Here is a 26,039-nt window from a genome sequence, read left to right on the forward strand (position 1 = left end):
TTCTCTTAAATTGTGACCATGTATACTACAATGTTTATTCTAGAAAACTAACAAACCAGCAGATGTTTTTTTGTAGCTTATGCTTTTATAGGTATTTTTTGACATACATTTTTAAATATTTAAGGGCACTAACATATTTGCTTAATTTGCATTTTGATGAATTTCTTTTAAAAAATAATTACTAGAGGTAAGTGGTCCCTCTTTTTATACTAAGGAAAATATAAAGGAGAAAAGTATTTTAAATAATCCAACATTCTAGCTAAAAACAAAATGAAAAGCAAAAAGTGAGTACTTCTTCAGAATTTAAAATGCTTTCAAAATTTGACGAACCAAAGCATCACAGGTTCGATTCCCAGTCAGGGCACATGCCTGGGTTGCAGGCCACGGCCCCCAGCAATCGCACATTGATGTTTCTCCCTCTCGCTTTCTCCCTCCTTTCCCTTTCTAAAAATACATAAATAAAATCTTGAAAAAATTGAGTAAATTATTGCTATGTAATAAATACAGATAATTAAATACAGAATGTTTTTAGTTGCTTAGAAATGAAATTTGTAGTTTATTCAATTATAAAGATGCCTTTGTTAATAGTTAACCAAATTCACATCAGCATATATCTTTAATATATATATTTTGGAAGAAATGTATGAGCTACATAAATTTTAATTAATTTTGTGATTTAGAAAGTGCCATTAAAATTTCCACTTTGGGGGTTGCTAATAGGATAACTTCACTTTACTTTAAAAAGCAAGCATAGCTCATCTAGAGATTGTGATTGATCTGTTTGTTAAAACAAATACATCATTAGGCATTTTTCCTTTCTGCACTTATATAAAGCATAACTAATTATACATAAAACTTATAGGTACTATTATTGCTTTATAATTGACTATGACATTGTACTTTAACCAGGAATGGTTAGGGATGTCATACATGTGTCCTCAGTGTTTTAAGATTCCTCTTCTCTTCTATCAACCTTTCTTATTTTCATGTATATTGCAAAAATTATGAAGTCCCACTGTAATTTTATTCACCGCTTATTAATAGGCATTTTTTTCTAGTTCATAAGTAATTATGTTTGGCAACTTTCTAATTTGAAGAATTTTACTTTCTCCTTCAATTCACATCTCTTCCCATTCTCCACTACTGTTATGTTCTTTAAATATAGTTTTATTGTTGTTCTTGTACAGTTGTTTACATTTGCACTCCACCACACACCCTGCTCCACCCATTCCCACCCCCCACCCTCAAACCTACCCCCTTTGGCTTTGTGCATGTCTCCTTTACACATGTTTCTTGATGGTCCGTACTCTATTTTCCCCTATTATTGCTCTCCCTCTTCCCCTCCCATTATTGTCAGTTTGTTCTTTATTTCAATGTCTCTGGTTATGTTTTGCTTGCTTGTTTGTTTTGTTGGTTAGGTTCCACTTATAGATGAGATCATACAGTATTTGTCTTTCACCACCTGGGTTATTTCACTTACTATAATGCTCTCCAGTTCTATCTATGCTGTTATGAAAGGGAGGAGTTTCTTCCTTTTTTCTGCTGCATAGTATTCCATTGTATAAATGTACCACAGGTTTTTTATCCACTCATTTACTGGTGGGCACTTAGCTTACTTCCAACACTTGGCAACTGTAAATTGTGCTGCTGTGAACATTGAGATGCATAGGTTCTTTTGGATTGGTGTTTCAGGGTTCTTTGGGATAATCCCAGCAGTGAAATTGCCAGGTTAAAAGGCAGTTCCATTTTTAGTTTTCTGAGGAAATCCATACTGTTTTCCACAGTGGCTGCAACAGGCTGCCTTTCCACCAAGAGTGCACCAGAGCTCCCTTTTCTCCACAAACTCACCAGCAATTTGGTTTCTGTTGATTTGTTTATGATGGTCATTCTGACTGGTGTGAAGTGGTATCTCATTGTAGTTTTAATTTGTACCTCTCTGATGGCTAGTAATGTTGAATATCCTTTGATATGTATCTGGGTCTTCTGTAGTATGTCCTCCATGGAGAATTATCTGTTCAGGTTCTTTGCCTATTTTTTAATTGGATTGTTTATGTTCCTGGAATGGAAACATGTGAGTTCTTTATATTTTGGAGATCAAACCCTTGTCCCAGGTATCGTTTGCAAATGTATTTGGTTTCCCATATGGTTGGTTTCCTTTTCATTTTACTGCTGTTTTCTTTAGCCATGAAGAAGCTTATGTCCCCTAGAGCAAGGGGCATAAAAGAAAGAATAAACAAATGAGACCTCATCAAAATAAATAATTTTTCATAGAAATTGTATGTTCCTCTTACTACCCAGGTAGAAAGTCCAATTTTTGTGCTACTACAACTGTTAGAGCTCCACACTCTAACGTGTAACATAAAATTTTTCTATATAATTTTATTTGCCATTGTTAGTAATCTTATTACTAATTGATTCTTTGCACTGAGTTATTATGATTAATATTGTTCTCAGTAGAGCTCACTATTTAGGAGGGAAAAGAGCACCAGCTTAGCCAGATTCTAAAGGAAGACCACCTTTTATTTATGCAAAGTAAACAAGGGTTCTGGTTGTTCCTGACCTATTCTTACGAAGTCAACACTGGCCAGAACTGAGACTAGACTTCAAAGGAAATGAAGGCCAGCAAAAGTGAGCCCTTAAAATTTCCCTTAGATTTTTACTGTGATTGAAGTTACACCTATCACAAGCTAACTCTAGATTTTATTCTGAAGCAAATGAGAACAGAGTGTCGAGCATTCATGGGCATACACACTCACACACACACACACACACACAAATTCACAATTATGCACATAGACACACATAGCTCAGCCTCATGAAAAGATTTGTATTTTTTATCCATTTCAATAATGCAATAAAAATGTTTTCCAATTGGATGTGAAAATTCTGTGCTACTGTAACCATACAGCATGGGGTTCTGCTGCTTGTCACCTTTAATCCACATGGCCCAAAGATTTGTGTTGAAGAAAACAGGTTTTTATTAACAGGGTTCCAATTTGGGGGGATGGGGCACAGAGCCTGAGAGCAGGAGTGCTTTCAGACTGTGTCATCTACAAGACCCAGAACTTCTCTTTCTCTCCAAAAATGTACAAGCCAAAACTATGCCCAGAACTTCCCCATTTCCTTATCTTTCCTTAGGCCAGCCATTCAAACAGATCTCTATCCTCTCTGTAATGTGTATTTGTGGGTTTCAGAGTCTCCATCTTCTTGCAGCAGCTCTCTCTTTCAGGATCTGGGGTGCGCTGCTCCCAGTCTCCATGTAGCACTCCAGGACCCATGTGCCATGCTGCATTGGATCATAGTGTCCCAGAGTCTGGAGCCCAGGGAGGCACATGGCCCAGTGTGGAACCCTGCCTCCAGGAGCAGGCTTCTAACCACACAGAGCCTAAGCCCCTGGTGAGCCCATCATCTGCCCAGCATCTCATCCATGTGGGGAACAAGGGCCAAGGGCTACAGACCTAGAGCTTCCAAGTGTATCTGCAACCAAAAGTCTCAAACCAAAGCTCTGGAAGACGAGAGCCAAAGGTGATCCAAGAACCTGTGCCCAGTGCCAAAAGGTGAAGAGCCAAGAAGCTCTGAGCTCCAAAGCAAGAGAGGGCTAACTTCTCTCCACCTCCTGTTTTAAAAAGTCCTTGCTCCCAGAATCCCATGTGTTCTAGAAGACAGTGGGAGTGTCCAGCTTTCCAGCCAATGTTTGTCTTTGCCCCTTTTTCTGGGCATGGGCAGAAGTGTCCAGTCACCCTGGGTGGGGTGTCCAGCCCCCACAGCTCATGCAAGTGCTGTGCAGCCTGTGTCTTGAGCTAGTAGCCTCAAGGATTGGGCTATTAAATCCTGGCTCTAGTTTTCAATCTCTCCGCTCTTGTTTCGGTCAACTGCATTATGTTTATACCAGCCTGTTGCCTCAGGCAGTTCGCCTTTTTCAGACACGCCAGCCCTTCACAGATGGCAGGATGCTTTAGTCTGCCACCTCGGCACCCTTTCCACCCCTCTTCCTTTTCTGCCAAGAGGAGGAGCTGTCTCTGTGCTATATTTGGAAGTGGGGTTCCCCTGGGGTCTCTTCTATCTCCAAGGTTCTCAGGTCTGACCTATCCCATTACACTATAATTACATTACCTGGAAAAATCACATGTATCCTAAGGCGATATTTCAAAGACAAATTCTACCCTTTACCTAAGCCATTGTCTATAAATATAACACTTTTAAAATATCTCTATGAACCTTCCTTTTTTAGAAAAGAAAAATTATTTATTTTAAGAATAAATTTTTAAGAATAATGACACTTTGGCTATGTTAACATGGCTGTACTAACAGTACTAATCCCATTATTAAATATGTTTTTTCTAAATGGAAAATAAAATTTAAGTATTTTAAATAGATTAGCCAAATGTTATGTTTCAAGTCATAGTCAGGTCACTAAATTTTTAAATCTTTTGTGAAGTTGTAAACTAAAACAATGAAAGTAAGTAGATGTTATGACTTTAACTTAGTTACCACATAAACACACACTATCATTCCCTACTCAAAAACAAATAATAAATAGATAATAGTAGATAAACCTTTTAATTTTTATTATTGATCAATTTATTCTAAATTATTTGATTCATAAGTAATTAAATGCTAAAACTTCAATTGGCTACTGCATAGTTCACAATTCCTCCACATGGGAAGAGCGTATATACAAAAAAAAAATAAATAAAGTTATCTAATCTATGTATTCTTAGTTTCCTCTGTGTCATATATCTCTTTCTGTCCATGGCTAATAAACAGCTCTTGTAGCACCAATGCTCTTGTAAGTATGTTTCAGATTTGTTTATTTAAGAGTGTGTTATTTAATTTCCATATATCTGTAAATTTCTCAAATATCTGTCTATCTATTAATCATCTATTATCAATCTGTCATCCATCTTCTCTTCCACTTTTATGCTGTATTTTCACATATAGCATCCTTATATAATGTGTGTTTAGCAATATGAATTTTCAATTATTGCATTGTGCAATAATTACAAACAAAATATATTGGTACTTTTTATTTATTCATATGAGTGCAAATTCTTATTTATTGTCCTTTCATTTCCCCTAGAGGACTTCATTGTAAGGTAGGTCTGCTAGTGAAAAAACTCTTTCATTTTTTTTTTTTTGTATAACTGGGAATGTCTTGATTTCTCCTTTATTTTTCAGAATATCTTTACCAAATAGTGAAATCTTCCTTGACATTTTTTTCTTTCAGATCTTCAAATATGTCATCTCACTGTCATCTATCCCACATGGTTTCTAATAAGAAATGAGCTGTTAATTTTATTGAGTATCCCTATTATGCAATGAGTTGCATTTCTTGCTGTTCTCAAGATACTATTATTGTCTTAGTCTTTTGAAAGTTTGACATTTGTCTAGGTGTGAATCTTGTTTTTTCTTAATTTGAGATTGCTTAGCTTCTTAGGTATATTAATGATTTCCACCACATTTGGGGAGTTTTTAATCATTATTATAAAAATAGTCTTTCTGCTTATTTCATTTTTCTTCTGGGACTCACATTATGCATGTTGATAGGTCTGATGATGTCCCCCAGGTTTGTAAGACCCTTTTATTTTTTTTCCATTTAATTTTTTGTTCCTCACATTGTATAATGTCAATTGACCAGTCTTTAAATTCACAGATTCTTTATTCTGCATATTAATGTTGATATTGTATCCTTGTTATGAATAAATTTTACTTCAGTTATTATATTTTCAAATACACAATTTGCTGTTTTTGTATTTTTAATTCTTTTTATAATTTTATTTTTAAATTATAGTTTACATTCAATACTATTTAATATTACTTTCTGGGGTACAACATAGTGCTTAGATAATCATATACTTCACAAAGTGTTCTCCCCAATATGTATGGCACCATAAATAGTTATTACATTATTATTGACTATTCTCCCTATGTTGTACTTCATGTTTCCATAACTATTTTATAACTACCAGTTCTTAATATTTCACTATTTTCACCAAGTTTTCCTACTTCTTTACACCTGGCAACCATCAGTCTATTCTCTGTATATATCAAACTGTTTCATTTTGGTTTGTTGATATATTTTGTTCTTTAGCTTCCAAATGTAAGTAAAATTATATGCAATTTACCTTTCTCTGACTTATTTCACTTAGCATAAAATCCTCTAGGTCCATCTATGAAGTTGCAAAAGGTAAGATTTCATTTTTTATGGTCAATTAATATTCCACTGTATTTATGTATGGCTAAATTTCTACCCAGTTGTCTACTGGTAGGCACTTGTGTTTCTTCCATATGTTGGCTATTGTAAATAATGCTGCAATGAACATTGATGTAAATACATGTATATTCTTTTGAATCAGTGCTTTGAGTTTCACTGTATATATACCCAGTGGAGACAATGGGTCATAAGTGGTTCCATTTTTAATTTTTTGAGGAACCTCTGTTGGGAACTGCCCTGCCTGGTTTCAGAAGCTGTAATTCCCCATGGCTAAGTCTGAGTGAGAGACCTTGGGACCGTAAGCCACTAAGGAGACAAATCTTATCTCCCTGGCAGGGGTGCCACCTCTGCCCCATTTACTTCACCATGCTTGGCCCCAAGCCTGACCAGTTAGCCAATGATGGGTAAGATTCCTCATAGGAGGGACAACTTAAGGCAGGCATGGTCACCAGGGGGGCCCTCAGGGAAAGACTTGGGGGCTATGGAGACATGGGGTTGATGGATCCTCACCCCTTGGCTTTGTCATAGACTGAGTCCTCATTCTGTGTGAAAGAAGTCTCCTAATCTCTTGGCTGCCTTACTTCCCCTGCCTGGCTTAAGCTTGAAACAATGCCAGAGGTGGGTGCAGCCCTGTGCTTGAAAGGGCTGGTTCCCTGGGGCAATCAGGCTTATGAAAGAATGCATAAAATCCTGTGAAACCTTCTTTGTTAATACCCTCAATTTAAATGATAAGGGGCCAAGCATGAAATGAGTTTATTTCCTCAAAGTTTTATGACACTTTAGCTATCTGACCCTGGCTCAGAATAAGTCCTCATAGTTCTTTGTATGTTATCTATTGTTTGATCCTTACTACCTGACCATGACTGATGAACTTTACCTGTATTCCTGTGCAAATTGAACCCAATAAAAGCCCATTGAGGCAAAGTCTCTTGGCCTTTCTCCTTTGAGAGATCAGCCACCTTTACTCCCCAAGTAGATCGTGTCTTGGTAGACTTATTCTCATTCATGGCAGCTGGAGCAGGGGGCCCTGTGGGCAGAGCCCCCTGCTACCTCCACACTTCTCCATAGTGATTGCACCAATCTGCATTCTCATCAACAGTGCAAAAGGGTTCTCTTTTCTCCACAACTTGGCCAACTCTTGTTTTTTTATTGATTGCTGATAGTCATTCTGATAGATGTGATGTAATATCTAATTGTGGTTTAATTTGCACTTCTCTGATGATTGATCCATGAAGTAGAGCATATTTTCATATGTCTGGTGTCAATCTGTATGTCATCTATGGAGAAGTATCTATCAAGATCCTGATGCCATGTTTAATGGGATTGTTTGGTTTTCAGTATTAAGTCATATGAGTTACTTATAAATTTTGGATATTAACCCCTTATTGGATGTGTCATTGGTAAATATCTTCTTCTATTGAATAGGTTGTGGTTTTATTTTGTTGGTGATTTCCTTTGCTATGCAAAAAATGTTTAGTTTGACATGGTCCAATTTGTTTGTTTTGTTTGTTATTTCCCTTGCCTGAGGAGAAATGTCAGGAAAATATGGCTAAGAGAAATGTCAGAATCTTTACTACTTGTTTTCTTTTAGGAGTTTTGTTGCTTTCAGTCTTATACAGAGTGGGCCAAAATAGTTTTATAGTAGTGAGTAATTTAGATATAGTTTATTTTTGTATTATTATTTATTATTGTATTATTTTCCATTCAAACAACTGTAAACTTACTTTTTTCTCCATCCCATAGCTAAATCTTTAACTGATTTTGAATTTGTTATTGCATATAGTATAAGAGGGTGGTCTAGTTTCACTTTTTAGCCTGTACCATCCAATTTTTCCAACACCATTTATTTAATAGACTGTATTTATCCTATTCTATAGCCTTGTCATATATTATCTGATCATATAGATATGGGTTTATTTCTGGACTCTCTACTGTGTTCCATTGATTTGTTTTCATAATACTACCATGCTACTTTGATTAACTATAACCTTGTACTATAGTTTAATACCAGGTCATCTAATACCTCCATCTTTGTTTTTCTTTCTCAAGATTGCTATGACTATTTGGGGTCTTTTGTGGTTTTATATAAATTTTTGAATTTTGTGTTCTACTTCTGTGAAGAATGCCATTGGTATTGTAATAAGAATTACATTGACCTATACATTGTTTTGGGTAGTATGAACATTTTTATTGAATTTACTTGGGTTACATTAATTAATAAAATTATATAGGTTTCAAGTGTAAAATTTATTTTTATTTTTTTAAAGATTTTATTTATTTATTTTTAGAGAGGGAAGGGAGAGAGAAAGAGAGAGAGAGAGAAACATCAATGTGCGGTTACTGGGGGCCATGACCTGCAACCCAGGTATGTGGCCTGACTGGGAATCGAACCTGCAACAATTTGGTTCACAGCCTGTGCTCAATCCACTGAACTACGCCAGCCAGATCAAGTGTAAATTTTATAACATATCATCTATATATTGAATTGTGTGTTCACTGTCCAACCCCCCATTAACCTTGTTCTACATGCCACTGGTCCTCATTCCCTCTGGTAATCACCATACTGTTTGTGTCTATGAGGGTTTTTTTTAATCCTGCCACCTGTTTCACCCAGATGTTAATTTTTCCTATTCATGAGCATGGTATCTACTTCTATTTATTTGTATCTTTTTTGATTATTTTCTTCAGTATCTGATAATTTTCTGGTTGCCAGCTTTTTACCTACTTGGTTAAATTGATTCCTAGGTATTTTTTGGATGCAATTTTAAAGGTGATTGTTTTCTTAGAGTCCCTTTCCAACAGTTCATTATTGGTGTATACAAGTGCAACAAATTTCTGAATATTTGTTTTGTATCCTGCTACTTTACTGAATTCATTTATCAATTCTAGCAGCATTTGGGTGAAGTCTTTATGATTCTCTATTACAGTATTCTATCATCTGCAAACAATGGCAGTTTTACTTTTTCCTTTCTATATTGGATTCCTTTTATTTCTTTTTATCTGATGACTGTGGCTAGGACTTCCAGTACTATTGTTGAATAAGAGTGGCAAAAGTGGATATATATATACATAAAATCTTGTTCCTGTTCTTAAAGTGAAACACCTAGTTTTTCTGAATTGAGTATGAAGTTAGCTGTGGCTTTGTCAAAGATGACCTTTTTATGTTGAGTTATGTCCCTCTATTTCCATTTCCCTGAAAAATTTTAGTACAAATTGGTGCTGAACTTTGTCAAATGCTTTTTCTGCATTTATTTATATGATATGTGAATTTTGTATTTTAATTGATTGTAGGTATTGTAATAATCTTGCATCCAAAATCCCACTTGATTATGGCATATGATATTATGTATTATATGTAATACTTCTTAATATATTGGTAAACTCAGATTGCTAATAATTTGTTGAGGACTCCTGAATATATGTTTTTCAGGAATACTGGCCTGTGATTTTCTTTCTTTATAGTGTCTTTATTTGGCTTTATGTTTAGAACAATGCTGGACTTATTAAATAAGCTTCTCAGTCTTGCATCCTCTTGATATTTTTAGAATAGTTTCAGAAGGATAGGTATTATTAGTTCTTTGAAGGTTGATAAAATTAAACTGTGAAGCCATCTAGCCCAGGACTTTTCATTTATTGAAAATTTTTTATTACTGATTCAGTGGTTTAAAATTATAATAGGTCTATTTAGATTTTCTGTTTCTTCTTGATTCACTGATTGAAGATTGTATATTACTAGAAATTTTTCAATTTCTTCATGATTGTCCAATTTGTTCATTTGTCCAATATTTTCTTATAATCACTTGTATTTCTGGAGTGTCAGTTGTTATCCTCCCCTTTTGTTTCTGATTTTTCTTATTTGGGTGCTCTGCCTTTTTTTCTTCATGAGTCTGGTTAATGGTTTATAAATCAGACTCATGTTTTTATTAATTTTTTTATTTTTAGATTCAATTTATTTATTTCTGCTCTAATCTACATTATTTCTTTTCTCCTACTTCCATTTGGCTTTGTTTTTTTTTCCAGTTTTAGTCATAAGGTTGAATTATTTCTTTGAGATATTTCTTTTTTTCTTGATGTAGGCTAATATTGTTATGAATTTTCCTATTAAGATTGCTTTTTCTGTTTTTCACAAAATTTGAATTGTGTTTTTATTTTTAAGTGTCTCAAGGCATTCTTTTATTTTTTTTCCTTGATCTTATTGTTAACCTATTCATTGTTTAATAAAAAATTATTTAGCCTCCACATGTTTGTGTGTTTTGCAGTTTTCTTCTGGTAATTGATTTCTAGTTTCATATCATTGTGATTGGAGAACATGCTTGATATAATTTTAATTTTAAATTTATTAAAATTTGTGTGTGTTCTAATATATGGTATATCCTGGAAAAAGTTTCCATTTACATTCTACAAACAGTAGAATATTTGTGAGTAAAATGCTCTGCAAATATTAATTAAATCCCTCTGATTTAATGTGTCATGTAAAGCTGCAATATCCTTACTGGTTTTCTTTCTAGGAGATCTATCCATTGATGTCAACAGGTGTTAACATCATCTACTATAACTGTACTACTATGGAACTCTCTTTTTATGTCTATCAATACTTGATTTATATCTTTAGGTGCTCCTATGTTCAGTGCATAAAGATTTATAAGGGTTACATTTTCTTATTTCATTGATCCCTTTATCATTATATAATATTTTTTTGTTTCTAATATAGCCTTTATTGTAAAGTCTATTTTGTATGATAAAGGGATTGTTATCTCAGCTATATTCTTTTCCATTTTCATGAAACATCTTTGTCTAAGTCTTTACTTTCAGTCTACTTGTATTTTTTTATTTGAAGTTGGTGTCTTGTATACAGCATATATATGTATCTTGTTTTCTTATTTATTTAGCTACCCTATGTCTTTTGGTAGAAACATTTAGTCCATTTATATTTAGAGTGTTTATTGATAATTATGTACTTATTGTCATTTTATTGTACATATTTCTGTTCCTTTTTTTCCCTCCTTAAACAGGCCCTTTAACCTTCCTTGTAATACTTATTTGGTGGTAATGAAGTAGTTTAGCTTTTCCTGGGGAGCTCTTTATTCCTTCTTCAATTTTAAATGATAAATATGCTGAGTAGAACTGTCTTGCTTTTAGGTCCTTCATTTTCATCACTTTATATATTTCATGCCAATCCCTTCTGGTCTGAAATATTTCTGTTGACAAGTCAGCTGACAGCCTTATGGGAGCTCCCTTTTAGGTAACTAAATGTCTCTTACTGCTTTTAAGATCCTTTCTTTTTCTTTAACCTTTGACATTTTAATTATGGTGTGGGCTTTTTTTTGATTCATCTTAATTGGGACTTCCTAAATTTGTGTGACTCTTTCCTTCACCAGGTTATGAAATTTTTCAGCCATTATTCACAAACAGGTTTTTTACCCCTTGCTCACTCTCTTCTCCTTTGGAATCCCTATGATGCAAATGTTGTTACACTAGGCATTGTCCCAGATGTCCCTTAGATTTTCATTTTTTTAATTCTCTTTTCTTTTTGATGCTCTGCTTGTGTGCTTACTCTTCTCTTGTCCTTTAAAATGTGGATTTGATACTCTGCTTCATCTAATCTGCTGTTGATTCCTTCTCATTTTAAATACTGTATTTTTCATTCCCAACTGGCTCTTTTATATGATTTATATGTCCTTTTCAATGATTACTATCTTTATGTTTAAGTTCTAACTGAGATCATCTATTATTCCCTTATAGTCCTTGAGTAACCTTATAACATTGTTTTAAACTCTGTATCTGGTATTATGATTTCTTCCATTTCATCTAATTCTTTTCACGGTGATTTCTCTTGTTCTTTTACTTATGGCATTGTTCTTTGTTTCCCCATGTTGTTTCTGTGTATTTTGTTGATCTGCTATGACCCCCAAGCTTGTTATAATAGCTTTATGATATAGATGTTTAGCTCAGTAGCACAGTCTTCCCAATCCCCTGAGCTCGGTTCTCCAGAAATGTTTCTTGTGGGTTTTATGCACCCTCTTGCTGCAGTTGAGTCTTGAATGCTGTTGACCCCTTCATGGAAGGAGCTAATTATTTGGGCTAGCTAGCTGACTACAAGGAAAAACCTTGATCACAACACATGTGATGTGTGTAGGGGTTGCCACCAAGGCAGAGTTGTTCTTAGCATGGTTTGGCACCTCTTTGAATTCCCTCTTTGAGTGTGCTGCTTGTGTGGCTACTTGGGTCAAGCTCTTTTGTGGTCTGAGGCCCACCACTGGTTGTGTTGGTTCTGGGCCCACTTGTGTGCAATTCAGGTACAAGTGAATGTCAGACACTGTTTGTTAATTGGTCTTGGGTTGCCAGTCTGGAACTACCACAATAGTCACTGTTTGTGGATGCATCTACTGGGCCTGGGCAGTGCCAATCTGTGTATAAGGGTTGACTTCCTCCAGTTTAGATCTGGAGGAAGGTCTATAAAAGGCACAAGGTTCTCTGACATCAACATCCACTCATCAGCTACTTTGCCTCCTTGTTAGGTTGCCTCGTCTTTTTTTTCAGAGCCTTCCAAAGAAAGACTATAGAGTCATCCGAGGTTGGCTGTGGCCCACAAACCCTTTCACATGTTGCATGTGAAACCCTTTTACATGTGAACTCTGTATGGCAGGGAGGTGGGTGTCAGGAGCACAGAGCTAGTGAGATTTATACTTGATGACCACAAAGTGAGGTACTCAATAAGGGAAAGGTAGCCCCTACTAGTGTCTTCAACTATAGTTCCCCTAGGGAGAGTGTACCACAGGTTCAGGTTGGGTGCAGATAGCCCACTCTGCAGGAGCACACTTAGTAGAAACTCAGGAGGACAAATAAAAATTCTTCCACTGGGGATGGTGTTGGCTGAGTCCACAGCAGAGGCCAAGCACTTTGCCCTGATCCAAGACAATAGACTCCAAATATCTCAGCTCTGTGCAGCACTTAGCTCAGCACAGCTGGGCCACTGGGCTTTGGGAGAAGACTCAAACAGCTCCCATTGGGGGTGGTACTGACAAGCTTTCAGAGGAGATAGGCACTTCTTTCCCTTCCCAGGATAGCACAGGCTCAGCTTGCTAGAGAGATAATAGTGCCTCCCACCATTATGATGTAGTCACACACCTTGGAACCTGTCCATCTGATACCCAGACAATAATCCTTGATTTTACTCTTATTTAAGTTAGCCTTCAGTTGGTTATTCAAGTTGATTGCTGTATAATTTAGATGTAAATCTAGTTTGGCACTTGTAGCAGATGAGTGCAGATTCTACTTATTATACAGCTATCTTGGAATTCCCCTAAATAGCAATATTTAATAACTTTTTAGCTAACTTTCTAGCAAGGCATGGGAAAATAACATAGAAGAAAGAAAAAGATGATGAAAAGAATACTGGGAATTGATATATAATTGAGAGTATGTTTAAACCATTCCAGTAATTGTGTGCCTCTTTCCCTCAGCTTCTGATGTGTGAAGAATGCATGTGGGGGTGGGGGTGTCAGGAAGGAGGTTATGTCTATAGGCAAGAACTCAAAGCAAGAAATTAAAATAAGGTACAAGTGGTAGAAAAATATTTTTTTTTTGTTTAACTGGGAATGCTAAAAGTTCTTCCTTAGTCCTTTCATCTTTCCTTTAACTTTTACTATAAGTATGAGGTTTTCCCAGAAGATATCCAACCATGTAATATCAAAAGTAGAGGTGTTTATTGAAGAAGATACAGGATACAAGAAACACCGTACATAGGTGTACATAAAAGAATGATTCCCCAGTTCATTCCCCAGCCCTATTGAAAGTAGGCACCTTGGGACCTTACACAGTTCTCACTGTCACCATCAGCTGCCCCAACATATTTTCCTGAATTTCATTGACAGTCTGAAATCTCTTCCCTTTCAAAGGTGATTTTAGTTTTGGAAAAAACAAAGTGACAGTGTGTCAAATCTGGGCTGTAGGAGGGCTTAGTCGCCTAGGTGATTTGATGTTTTACCAAAAAACTCAGCATGAGATATAATGCATGAATGGGCACATTGTTGTGATGAAGCTGACAATCACCAATTACCCATAGCTGTGGCCCTCTGGATTATCAGAATAGTTTCTGTGGAAGAATGTTCAAGCTTAATGCAAATGTTGATGCAGATTAGTTGCTGTACTGGCTTAGTCATCTAGAACGTGAAGTGGGTTGATCTTCCCTGGTGAATACCTAAGGCTCTGCCCCTTACAATATAACAGGTGCACCAAAACAAAGAAATATGACCTGAATGAAATAACAAACCAAAACTTCAGAAAAAGAACTAAGTGATAAGGAGATAACCAGCCTATCAAATGTAGAGTTCAAAACACTGGTAACAGGATGTTCACAGAAATGGTTGAGTACAGATGCAAAATAAAGGAAGAAGTGAAGGCTATAAAAAGTGAAATAAATAAAAATATACTGGGAACCAACAGTGAATGAAAGAAAACAGGAACTCAAATAAATTATTTGGAACAAAAGGAAGAAATAAACATTCAACCAGAACAGAATGAAGAAACAACAATTAAAAAAAATGAGAGGCTTAGGAAGTTCTGGGACAACTTTAAACATTTCAACAGCTGAATCATTGGGATGCCAGAAGAAGAGGATGAGCAAGAAATGGAAAACTTATTTGAAAAAATAATGAAGAAGTACTTCCCTAATCTGGCAAAGGAAATAGACTTCCAGGAACTCCAGGAATCCTAAAGCTCAGAGAATCCTAAAGAAGTTAGACCCAAGGAAGCATGTGCCAAGGCACAACATAATTACATTAACCAAGATTAAAGAGAAAGAAAGAATCTTAAAAGCAGCAAGAGAAAAGTAGATAGTTACCTACAAAGGAGTTCCCCTAAGACTATTAGCTGATTTCTTAAAAGAAATCTTACAGGAAAGAAGGGGCTGGAAAGAAGTATTCAAAGTCATGAAAGGCAAGGACTTACGTACAAGATTACCCTATCTGGAAAAGGTATCATTTAGAATGCAAGGACAGATAAAGTGTTCTACAGATAAGGTCAAGTTAATGGGGTTCATTGTCATCAAGCCCTTATTATATGAAATGTTAAAGGGACTTATCTAAGGAAAGAAGATGATCAAAAACTATGAAAAGTATAATGACAGCAAACAGCTATCAACAACTGAACCTAAAAAACAGAAGCAAACTAAGCAAACAACTAGAATAGGAACAGAATCACAGAAATGGAGATCACATGGAGGGTTATCAGTGGGGAAAGGGAGCGGGGGGAAAGGAGAATAAGAATCATAATTGGTAGGTACAAAATAGACAGGGGGAGGTTAAGAATAGTATAGGAAATGGGGAAGCCACTACCCATGGACATGAACTAAGGGGGAGGAATGCAGGAGGGATGTGGGTGTAGGGCCACCTACATGGGGGATAAAGGTGGTAAAAAATGGGACAACTTTAATAGCATAGTCAATAAAATATACTTTTAAAAGGACATTAATTGAAAACAATCAATGTTTTATCATGTGGGAGAAAACTAACATATTTAGAATATTCAAATAAAGTTATCAGTGAAATGAAAATGTGTCTCTTTTGTGGTATAACTTACTGTTTTATTACATATGATATATAATAAATTTTGGATTACCTAAGCAAATTAAGCATTTCTATTTTGCCTTCATAATACCACCTGGATAACCCTATTAAAAACTTTCTATTATAGTTGTCTCCTAGTCTGCTTCCCAATTTTAATTGTAAAATATACAAGGCTGAGACTCTTCTATTTTCATCTTCATATCTATCATCATCTACCAACATCCTAAGTAGTACTAGAGCTCATTAACTTGTTATAAATTAATCAATTATGCACTAAAAAGTCTCAAGGGTTGAGTTACAACTATGAGCTCCATAAAGGTGAGAATGGCACCTAGCATAGAGTACATATATCCAAGTATCTTTCAACTGGAGAATGGACACACCAGTCTAATACACCCATACTATGAAATACTACTCAGCCACAATGGGAAACAATATACAAACACAATGACATGAATGAATCTCTCAAATGTCTTATGCTTAATGAAAGAAGTCAGACTCAAAAAACTGGTGACTTTATGATTCTATTCATTCTGAAAAGGTAAAACTACAGGACAGAAAAATGATCAGCAGTTGTCAGGGGCTGAGGGTATGGGCAGGCAGGGGTGTCTGAAAAATGGAAACCAGAAAGAAATTTTTTGTGGGTGATGGAACTGTTCTATATTTTCATTGTGGTAGTGGCACAACTACATGTATTTGTCAAAGCTCTTGTAACTGTAGATCAGAATTTTTAGAACATGAAATACCTGCCTATTCATTCAGGAGCACTGGTCTCTTTACCATTATATTGTCAAATAAAAAAATGACAACAGCTAACACAACAATTGTTGTCTGGCATGAATTAATCATAATTATACCCATTTTTGCCATATCAGTAAAAACTGTTTTTTTGGTGTGCTATGGAATTTTAATAATTAGTTTATATGTGCTATGAGACAAAAAAGTTCGAAAATTGTTGCTATAAATAGAGTGAATTTTTACTTCATGTAAATTATACTTCAAAATTTTTTTGAAAATGATGGTTAAATAAATCAATAAATGACACCTTTAATTATAATAATTAAGTCCTAGGTAAAGAGTTTAAATTAAAAGAAGAGTGAAAGATGAAGATGTGTCCCAGTGGGAGAAGTCATCCCTCAAATCTCAGGCCACATTTTTGACATTTACAAACAGTGAATCAAAGCATCAAGAGAAATAAAATCTGTCCCTGGGACTGCATTTCTAAAAATCATCTTGTTTCCATCATTCTTTTCTCCTAGGACAATACTAACCTGTGTGTAAGGGTAATTACTAGCTCTTCTTTTGCTAGTATCTAAAATGACTATAATAATATATGACTATAATTACAAAAACATGAATGTGAAGTAAAACAAGAGTTAGAATAGTTTTTCTTCAGACTGTATCTCTTCAGTGTGAAGAGCTTGCAAAACATATAAGTGGTTTGTCTGCATCTATCTATCTATCATTTATCTATCTACTTAGATAACTATGTATTTACCAAAAGGAGACCCAAGATTAAGAGCAACTTTGTTTTTATAGAACAAGACAGAATAACCCCAGAATGGCAAGGAATGGAATAGGTCAGTAGAGGACAACTGACTATAGCAGTGGAAGGTATTTGCTAGTATTTGGAATGTGGTTCATGCTGAAGGAAGGAATGATTTTCTTTTATAATTTAAATGATGTTGGAAGATGATAGTACATTTGAACATTTTACCTGCTGATGACATACTGTGGGAAAGTGTTAAGGCAAATCATATTAACAAGTGAGTATCCATAATGTTTCTCTCTCTGTCCTACCATTCCACAAAGCTCAGGCAAAGAGAGAGATGAAGAGACAGAGAAACTGAGAGAGAGAGACAGACTGAGATGTTGCCAGGTCTTATTGTCTAAACAACAAACATAACAAGGATAAAGAAGTGAGAGCAGAGGAGGGAAAGGAAAACTATGGAAGAGAGCAGGGATGGAGAAGATAAAGGCAGAAAGGGCAGGAGGAAATTTTCAAAATATTTCTAGAGATTAATAATTTCATGGAATTCAAGAAGAACAAGTAAAATATATGAACTATTCTCAAAGAATTTGGATGCATGAAGTGTTCTCTTGACCACAAATGTTTCAGAGGTGAATGAAAAACATTGCTTTCTTTTAACATTTTCCTTTTTAAAAAATTATTTTAGTGTTGTTCAATTACAGTTGTCTGTATTTTACCCCTACCATTCCCCACAAACCCAGCCATCCCCACCTCCATCCCCTGATGCCACCCCACCTAGGTTTTGTCCATGTGTCCATTGTACTTATTCCTGAAAATCTGTTCCCCCCTTCTCCCCATTATCCCCTCCCACCTCTCCTTTTGTTACTGTCAGATTTTTCTTAATTTCAATGTCTCTAGTTATATTTTGCTTGCTTGTTTGTTTTGTTGATTAGGTTCCACTTAAAGGTGAGATCATATGGTATTTGTCTTTCACCACCTGGCTTATTTCACAAGCATAATGCTTTCCAGTTCTATCTGTGCTGTCTCAAAGGGTAAGAGCTTCTTTTTTCTTCTTGCTGCATAGTATTCCATTGTGTAAATGTACCATGGTTTTTTTATCCATTCATTTCTGATGGGCACTTAGGTTGCTTCCAGCACTGGGCTATTGTAAATTGTGCTGCTATGAACATTGGGGTGCATAGGTTCTTTTGGATTGGTGTTTCAGTGTTCCTAGGATATTATCCCAGCATTGGAATTACCAGGTCAAAGGCAGTTCCATTTTTAGTTTTCTGAGAAAATTCCATACTGTTTTCCACAGTGGCTGCACCAGTCTACATTTCCATCAACAGTGCACTAGGGTTCCCTTTTCTCCACAACCTCTCCAACACTTGTTGTTGATTTATTTATGATGGCCATTCTCACCAGTGTGAAGTGGCATTTCATTGTGGTTTTAATGTGCATCTCTCTGATGGTTATTGATGCTGAGCATCTTTTCATATATCTCTGGACCCTCTGTGTGTCCTCCTTGGAGAAGTGTCCAGCCAAGTCTTTTGATCATCTTTTAATTGGGTTGTTTGTCTTGTTAGAGTGGAGTCATGTGAGTTCTTTATATATTTTGAAGATAAAACCCTTGTCCAAGGTATCATTGGCAAATGACTTTTCCCATATACTTGATTCTCTTTTCATTTTAATGCTGTTTTCTTTAGCCATGCAGAAGCTTTTTAATGTGATGAAGTTCCATTTGTTTATTCTTTCCTTTATGTCCTTTGCTCTAGGGGACATATCATTGAAAATATTGCTGTGTGGAATGTCTGAGATTTCCTGCCTATGCCCTCCTCTAGGACTTTTATGGTGCCACAACTAATATTTAAGTCTTTCATCCACATTGAATTTATTTTTGTGTATGGTGTAATTTGGTGATCTAGTTTCATTTTTTTTGTATGTAGCTGTTCAGATATCCTAACACCATTTGTTGAAGAGGCTATTTTTACTCCATTTTATGCTTCTTCCCCCTTTGTCAAATATTAATTGATTATAGGGACTTGGGTTTATTTCTGGGCTCTTTATTCTGTTCCATTGGTCTATGTGTCAAAATGTATCTTTTATTATACAAACTTTTTGGCCAACCTATATGACTTTATTTACATGTAGGATTTCCCCTCTGGATCTTAAGAATTTTGAGAAAGTGAGTAATATATTATTGACCATATATCACTAACACATGGGAGTTATTTAGTAAATATTCATCAAAATGAATATATTCATGGGTTTCTATATTTTTATCTAATTTTTTAAATCATAGCTAAAACTGGATTGATCATTTACATTCAAGACCCACTTTATTCAGTGTTTTACTTAAAAATGTAATCCTATAAACTACACCTGTCATCCCAATATTTGATAAAGAAATTCAGTGTTTTTATATCAATGGTATTAAATTTGTGGTATATGATCTCAGTGATTCTCACTTTAGAGTCACTTGTTTGTATTTGCTGCTTATGGGTATATCATCTGAGGGGAACCATTCACTAGCAATAACCATGACTCTCAAAAAGTCTGATTATTTTCTAGTTTAGAAAGGGTGAGATATACCCTTAAGAAAATATATAAATACTTTAGTGTGAGGGGTGTTTAATTTATTAAATGCTACTTAGATGATTTTGAAACCTCTTGAACATGGGGGCAAAAACTTGCTTTCCCTCTTCATTGATAATTACTGTTCATACTTAGATTCATCCCAACAATATTCTATAAATAAAAGATAGAAAAATACCCTAGATTACTATATAAATTTAAAAACAGTGAGTTTGCTGATAGGTGCTTCTAATACCAAAGTTTTATATATCTTACTGAAAAAATTGGGTAAACTCCCTTCCTTATCCCCTATTTGGGGAAAATTAGACAATGGGCATGGTAAGTAAATGTTTGATGAATTTATGCCCTTACTAAGGAGGTAGGTAGATTTTGGTAAGGCTCTACTAAGGGCCTGTAGATTAAAAATTACACATGTGTGGCACATGGAACTTAAAATTGTCCACCTACTATCTTTAAGGTAAGAATAAGTAGGATGAGATTGAGAAAATACTTGAATTTCATCCTTAACAATCACTTGGTCATTATTAACAACAGCAACAATAAACAAACAAAACAACAAGAAAAATGTAATGCTCTTTCCTTTCCTGTGAAGACTTTTGAATGCAGTTCTAAAATTGCACTTATGTAAAAAAAAGAATCATTGATAGAAAGAGAAAATCTATTTGAAAACACAATTTCAGTAGAGTTAAGGTTCTGTACTAAATACTAAGTTCATTTCATCTTCCCCCCAAACTAATGATAAAGGAGATATAGACATGCACACACACACACAAACACACCAATGGATAGATGGGCATAAATAAGATGTGATGTGGAAAAAAACTCAAGTAGATGGAGAACTAATAAAGTGGTAGAAAGTACACCTGAAGTAATTCACAAGCTCAGGCAAGCATCATCAGGAAAGATGCAAAAGTGTGATTTTCTCTTCTCTGCAGAGCCTCAGAAATGTCCTGAACTTCTGAATGTCAAAGACACAATATGTTATAAAATGTTGGTCAGAAACAGAAGTGAGGTTTGAAAATGTATGTGAAAAAACAAAACAAAACAAAACAAAAAAACCCAAAAAACTAACCCTCCACTAACACTGAATTATTACCCACTTTCAATGAAGGTGAATACCTTCCCCTAACTGAAAAATGAGAGGTATTTTCAAAATGTTTTAAATGACCTTGCAAAAAAACCCCTACTCAGTCCCTTTTCCTGATAGAGATTCTCTCGTCTGCTGTGCTAATGTACACATACCTCTGATACTGCTATGTATATTTCCTCATTGAAACACACACACCTTTTATTTTAGAATGCAATTTTATAAAAAGGGTACAAAATTACAAAAATTCTGTATACCCCACACCCACTTCCCCATTATTCATCTTTTACATGAATGTGGTACACTTATTAGAACTAATTAACTAATATTAATACATTCATATTACTAAAGTTTATACTTTATATTTCTTAAGTTTACCTTTTATTTTGTTGCAGGGTCCTACCCTGTATAACACAATATTTAGTCATCATGCCTCCTTTGATTGCTTTTGGCTGTGAGAGTTTCTCAGACTCTTCTTGATTTTATGTTTTTGAATCTTCAATGACAATTATTTTGGTCTTGTTGGGTATTTTGTAGAATGCTTCTCAGTTGGAAAGTTTGGATTTGCCAGATGTTATTTTTATGATAGACTGGATCTATAGTGCTTTTGAAGAGAGACTACAGAAAAAAAGTGCCATTATCATCACTTCATATCAAGAAAACATTCTATCAACTTGACTTATCATTGATGGTGTTAACCTTGATCACCTGTTTGAAGTAATGCTTTCTGCATATATGTGGGGACAGCAGGGAGAACCACAAGCTATATATCACTGAGAGTTCCAAACAGATTGCACAGGGCCAGTCACAAGCAGTGTCTGGTGTAGGTCTGCACCAGAGTCTTTGCAGATCTACTTAATACATAGAAACAAAAACAAAGAGGCAGCCAAAATGGGAAAACAAAGAAACAGGCCCCATATGAAAGAACTCCAGAAGAACTAAATGAAATGGAGGCAAGCAATTTTTCAGATATATATATATATAATTCAGAGTAATAATAACAAGGATGCTCAACAACATGAAAAAAGACATAGAAACCATTTTAAAAGTAAGAAATAAAGAATGCAATATCTGAAATAACTAATACATTGGAGGGAATAAACAGTAGGTTAGATGCGGCAGAGGATTGAATCAATGATTTGGAAGATAAAGTAGAAAAAATACCTAATCAGAACAGAAAAAAAATAAATGAGAAGAGATTAAGAAACCTTTGGGACAACATAAAGCATAACATGATCTACATTGTGGAGATACCACAAGGAAAAGATAATGAGCAAGGAATCAAGAATCTCTTTGAATAAATAATGACCCAAAACTTCTCTAAATTGGTGAAGGAATAACATGCAAAAGTCCAGTGAGCAATAGAGAGTCCCAAATAATATGGACACAAAAAGGCCCACACCACAACACATCATAATTAAAATAGCAAAGCTTAAAGACAAGGAGAGAATCTTAAAATCCACAAGAAAAAAGCAGTTAGTTACCTACAAAGTAGCTCCCATTAGACTGTCATCTGATTTCTCAACAAAAAGAGTTAGGGTAAAAAGTGTTGGCATGAAATAGTCAAAGTAGTCAAGGCAAGGACCTACAGTTTGTGGTAATGTTGCTCAGAGTTTACAAGTATAAAGTTAATCTTCTCCCTGCCTCTTATACTGTTCTATTTAGAAGAAGTCACTGTGCATAGCCAAACTCCAATTCCTTGGAGGCAAGGACACATATAAATTATTTTAAATGATTTTATATGGGAGAGTTGTCTCTTCCTTATTTATTATTTTCATTATTTATTTTATATAGTATACACTCCTGGATATTTATTTCATACTATAGGTTACAAGCCAACACTGAGTTATTTACTGTTTTCTTTTTGTATTTTTGTATTGTTGTGCAGTTAACAGTTATCTCACATTTTACCTCATTGCCCTACCCTACATCATGCCCTGACTACCATAGTCAATCCCAACTCATTATCCATGTGTATGAGTCCTCTATTAATGTTCCTTTACTTGCCCCTTCCCCTACTTTCCCCTGATGTCCCCCACCCACCTCTCCCCTGGTTACTGTCAGTTTGCTTTTAATTTCAATGTCTCTGGTTATATTTTGCCTACTTGTTTGTTTTGTTGATTAGGTTCTACTTATAGGTGAGATCATATGGTATTTGTCTTTTGCTGCCTGGCTCATTTCACGTAGCATAATGCTCTCCAGTCCCATCCATGCTGTCACAAAGGGTAGGAGCTCCTTCTTTCTTTCCACTGCATAGTATCCCATTGAGTAAATGTACCACAGTTTTTTGATCCATTCATTTACTAATGAGCACTTAGGCTGCTTCCAGCATTTGGCTATTGTAAATAATGCTGCTTTCAACATTAGGGTGCATAGGTTCTTTAGAATTGGTGAACAGGATTCTTATGGTATAGTCCCAGCAGTGGGATCACAGGACCAAAAGGAAGTTCTATCTTTGTTTTGTTTGTTTGTTTGTTTGTTTGTTTTTTTGTTTGTTTTTTGAGGAAATCCTATACTGTTTCCCATAGTGGCTGCATTAGTGGGCATTCCTGCCAAGAGTGTCCTAGGGTTCTCTTTTCTCCATAACCTTGCCAGCATTTCTTCTTCATTAATCTGTTTATGATAACCATCTGTCCTGTGTGTTATAGTATATCATTATGGTTTTAACTTGCATCTCTGTAATGACTAGTAGTGTTGAGAATATTTTCATGTGTCTATGGGTCCTCCATATATCCGCCTTGGAGAAGTGACTCTTCAGGTCCTTTGCCCATTTTTCAATTGGATTGTTTGTCTTCCTGGTGTGGAGTTGTGTGTGTTCTTTATATATTTTGAAGATCAAACCCTTGTCTAATATATTAGTGGCAAATATATTTTCCCATAAGGTTGGTTGCATTTCCATTTTGTTGATTTTTTTTAGCCATGCAGAAGCTTTTTAATTTGATGTAGTCCCATTTGTTTATTCTTTCCATTATATCCCTTGCCCTAGGGGATGTATTGATAAAAATATTGCTGCAAGGGATATCTGAAATTTTGCTGCTTATGTTTTCCTCTAGGAGTTTTATGGTGTCATGGCTTATTTTAAGTATTGAATCCATATTGAGTTTATTTTTGTGTATGGTGTAAGTTAGCATTGAGTTTCATTTTTTTTTCATGAACCTGTCCAGATCTCCCAACACCATTTGTTGAAGAGGATATTTTTATTCCATTATATGGTTCTTCCCCCTTTGTTGAATATCAATCAACCATAGAAACATGGGTTTATTTCTGGGATCTCTATTCTGTTCCATTGATCTATGTGTCTGTTCTTATGCCAATACCAGACTGTTGTGATTACTGTGGCATTTTAATATAGTATGATATTATGTATTGTGATCCCTCCTATCTTGCTTTTTTTTCTTGAAATTGCTGGGGCTTCAGGATCATTCATGTTTCCATATGAATTGTTGAAATGTTTGTTCTGTATCTGTGATATATGTCACTGGTATTTTGATAGAGATTTTCTTGAATTTATAAATTTCTTTGGGTATGGACATTTTGATGATGGTACTTTTTCCAGTTCATGAACACAGTACATGCTTCCATTCATATGTGTCTTCCTTAGTTTCTCCCTTTAGTGTTGTGTATTTTTCTAAGTCTTTTACCTCCTTGGTTAAGTTTATTCCTAAGTATTTTTATTTCTCATTGCTACATCAAATGTGATTTTTTTCCTAATTTCTGTTTCTGGTATTTCATTGTTTGTGTACAAAAATGCCTTCAATTTTTTAATGCTTACTTTGTATCCTGCTGTTTTGCCAAATTGATTTACCAGCTTGAATAGTTTTTTGGTGGAGTCTATAGGGTTTTCTGTGTATATCATCTGCAAACAGTGACAACAGTACTTCCTCCTTTAAACTTTAGATACCTTTTATTTCTTTTTCTTGTGTGATCCCTGTGGCTAGAACTTCCAATATTATTTTAAATAGTGTGGTGAAAGTGGATACCCATGTCTTGTGTCTGATCTTAGATGGAAAGATTTTAGTTTTTACCCATTGAGTATGATTTTGGCTGTACGTTTGTCATATATGGCCTTTATTATGTTGAGGTATGCTCCCTCTATTTCCATTATGCGGAGCATTTTTTATCATAAATGGGTGATATTCTTTTTCAAATGCTTTTTCTACATCTACTGATATCATCATGTGTTTTTTATCTTTCATAATGTTTGTTGATATATTACATTTATAGATTTATAGATAATGTACTATCTTTGTATCACTGGGATAAATCCCACTTGATATGATGTGTGATCTTTTTAATGTATTGCTGGATCCAGTTTGCCAATATTTTGTTGAGGTTTTTAGCACCTGTGTTCATCAGAGATACTGGCCTATAGTTTTCTTTCTTTGTTGTGTCCTTATCTGGTTTTGGAATTAGGATAATATTGACCTCATTGAAGGAGTTTGGTAGTCTTCCCTATTCTTGGATTTGTTGGAACAGTCTGAGAAGAATTGGGGTTATCTGATCTCTAAATGTTTGTAAAATTATCTTGTGAATCCATTCTGCCCTGGGCTTTTGTGTCCTTGTTGAGTTTTGATTAATGCTTCAATTTCACTAGCTGATATCAATCTTCTCAGACTTTTTGCTTCTTCTTGACTCAGTTTTGGAGGATTATATGTTTCTAGGAATTTGTCCATTTCACCTAGATTTTCAAACTTCTTGGCATATAGTTTTTTCCTAGTAATTTCTTCTGATCCTTTGTATTTCTGCAATGTGGGTTGTAATTTGTCCTCTTTTGCTTCTGATTTTATTTATTTGGATCCTTTTTCTTTTCTTTTTTTTTTTTTGATGAGTCTGGTTAAAAGCTTGTTGATTTTGTTTATCTTTTCAAAGACCCAGCTCCTGGATTTATTGATCCTTTGGATTGTTTTTGTAGTCTCTATGTCATTTAATTTCACTCTGAACTTCATTATTTCCTTCCTTCTATTCACTATGGGCTTTGTTTGTTGTTATTCTTCCAACAATATTTTCCATTCTTATAGATGTAGGGTTAGGTCATTTATTTGAAATTGTTCTGTATATTTTTTAGGTAGGCCTGTGTTGCTGTGTTCATTTTCATTTACTTCCCAT

This window comes from Phyllostomus hastatus, unplaced genomic scaffold (assembly GCF_019186645.2).
Source record: "Phyllostomus hastatus isolate PE091 unplaced genomic scaffold, TTU_PhHast_1.1 phas_contig_37, whole genome shotgun sequence".
NCBI classification, from domain to species: Eukaryota; Metazoa; Chordata; class Mammalia; order Chiroptera; family Phyllostomidae; genus Phyllostomus; species Phyllostomus hastatus.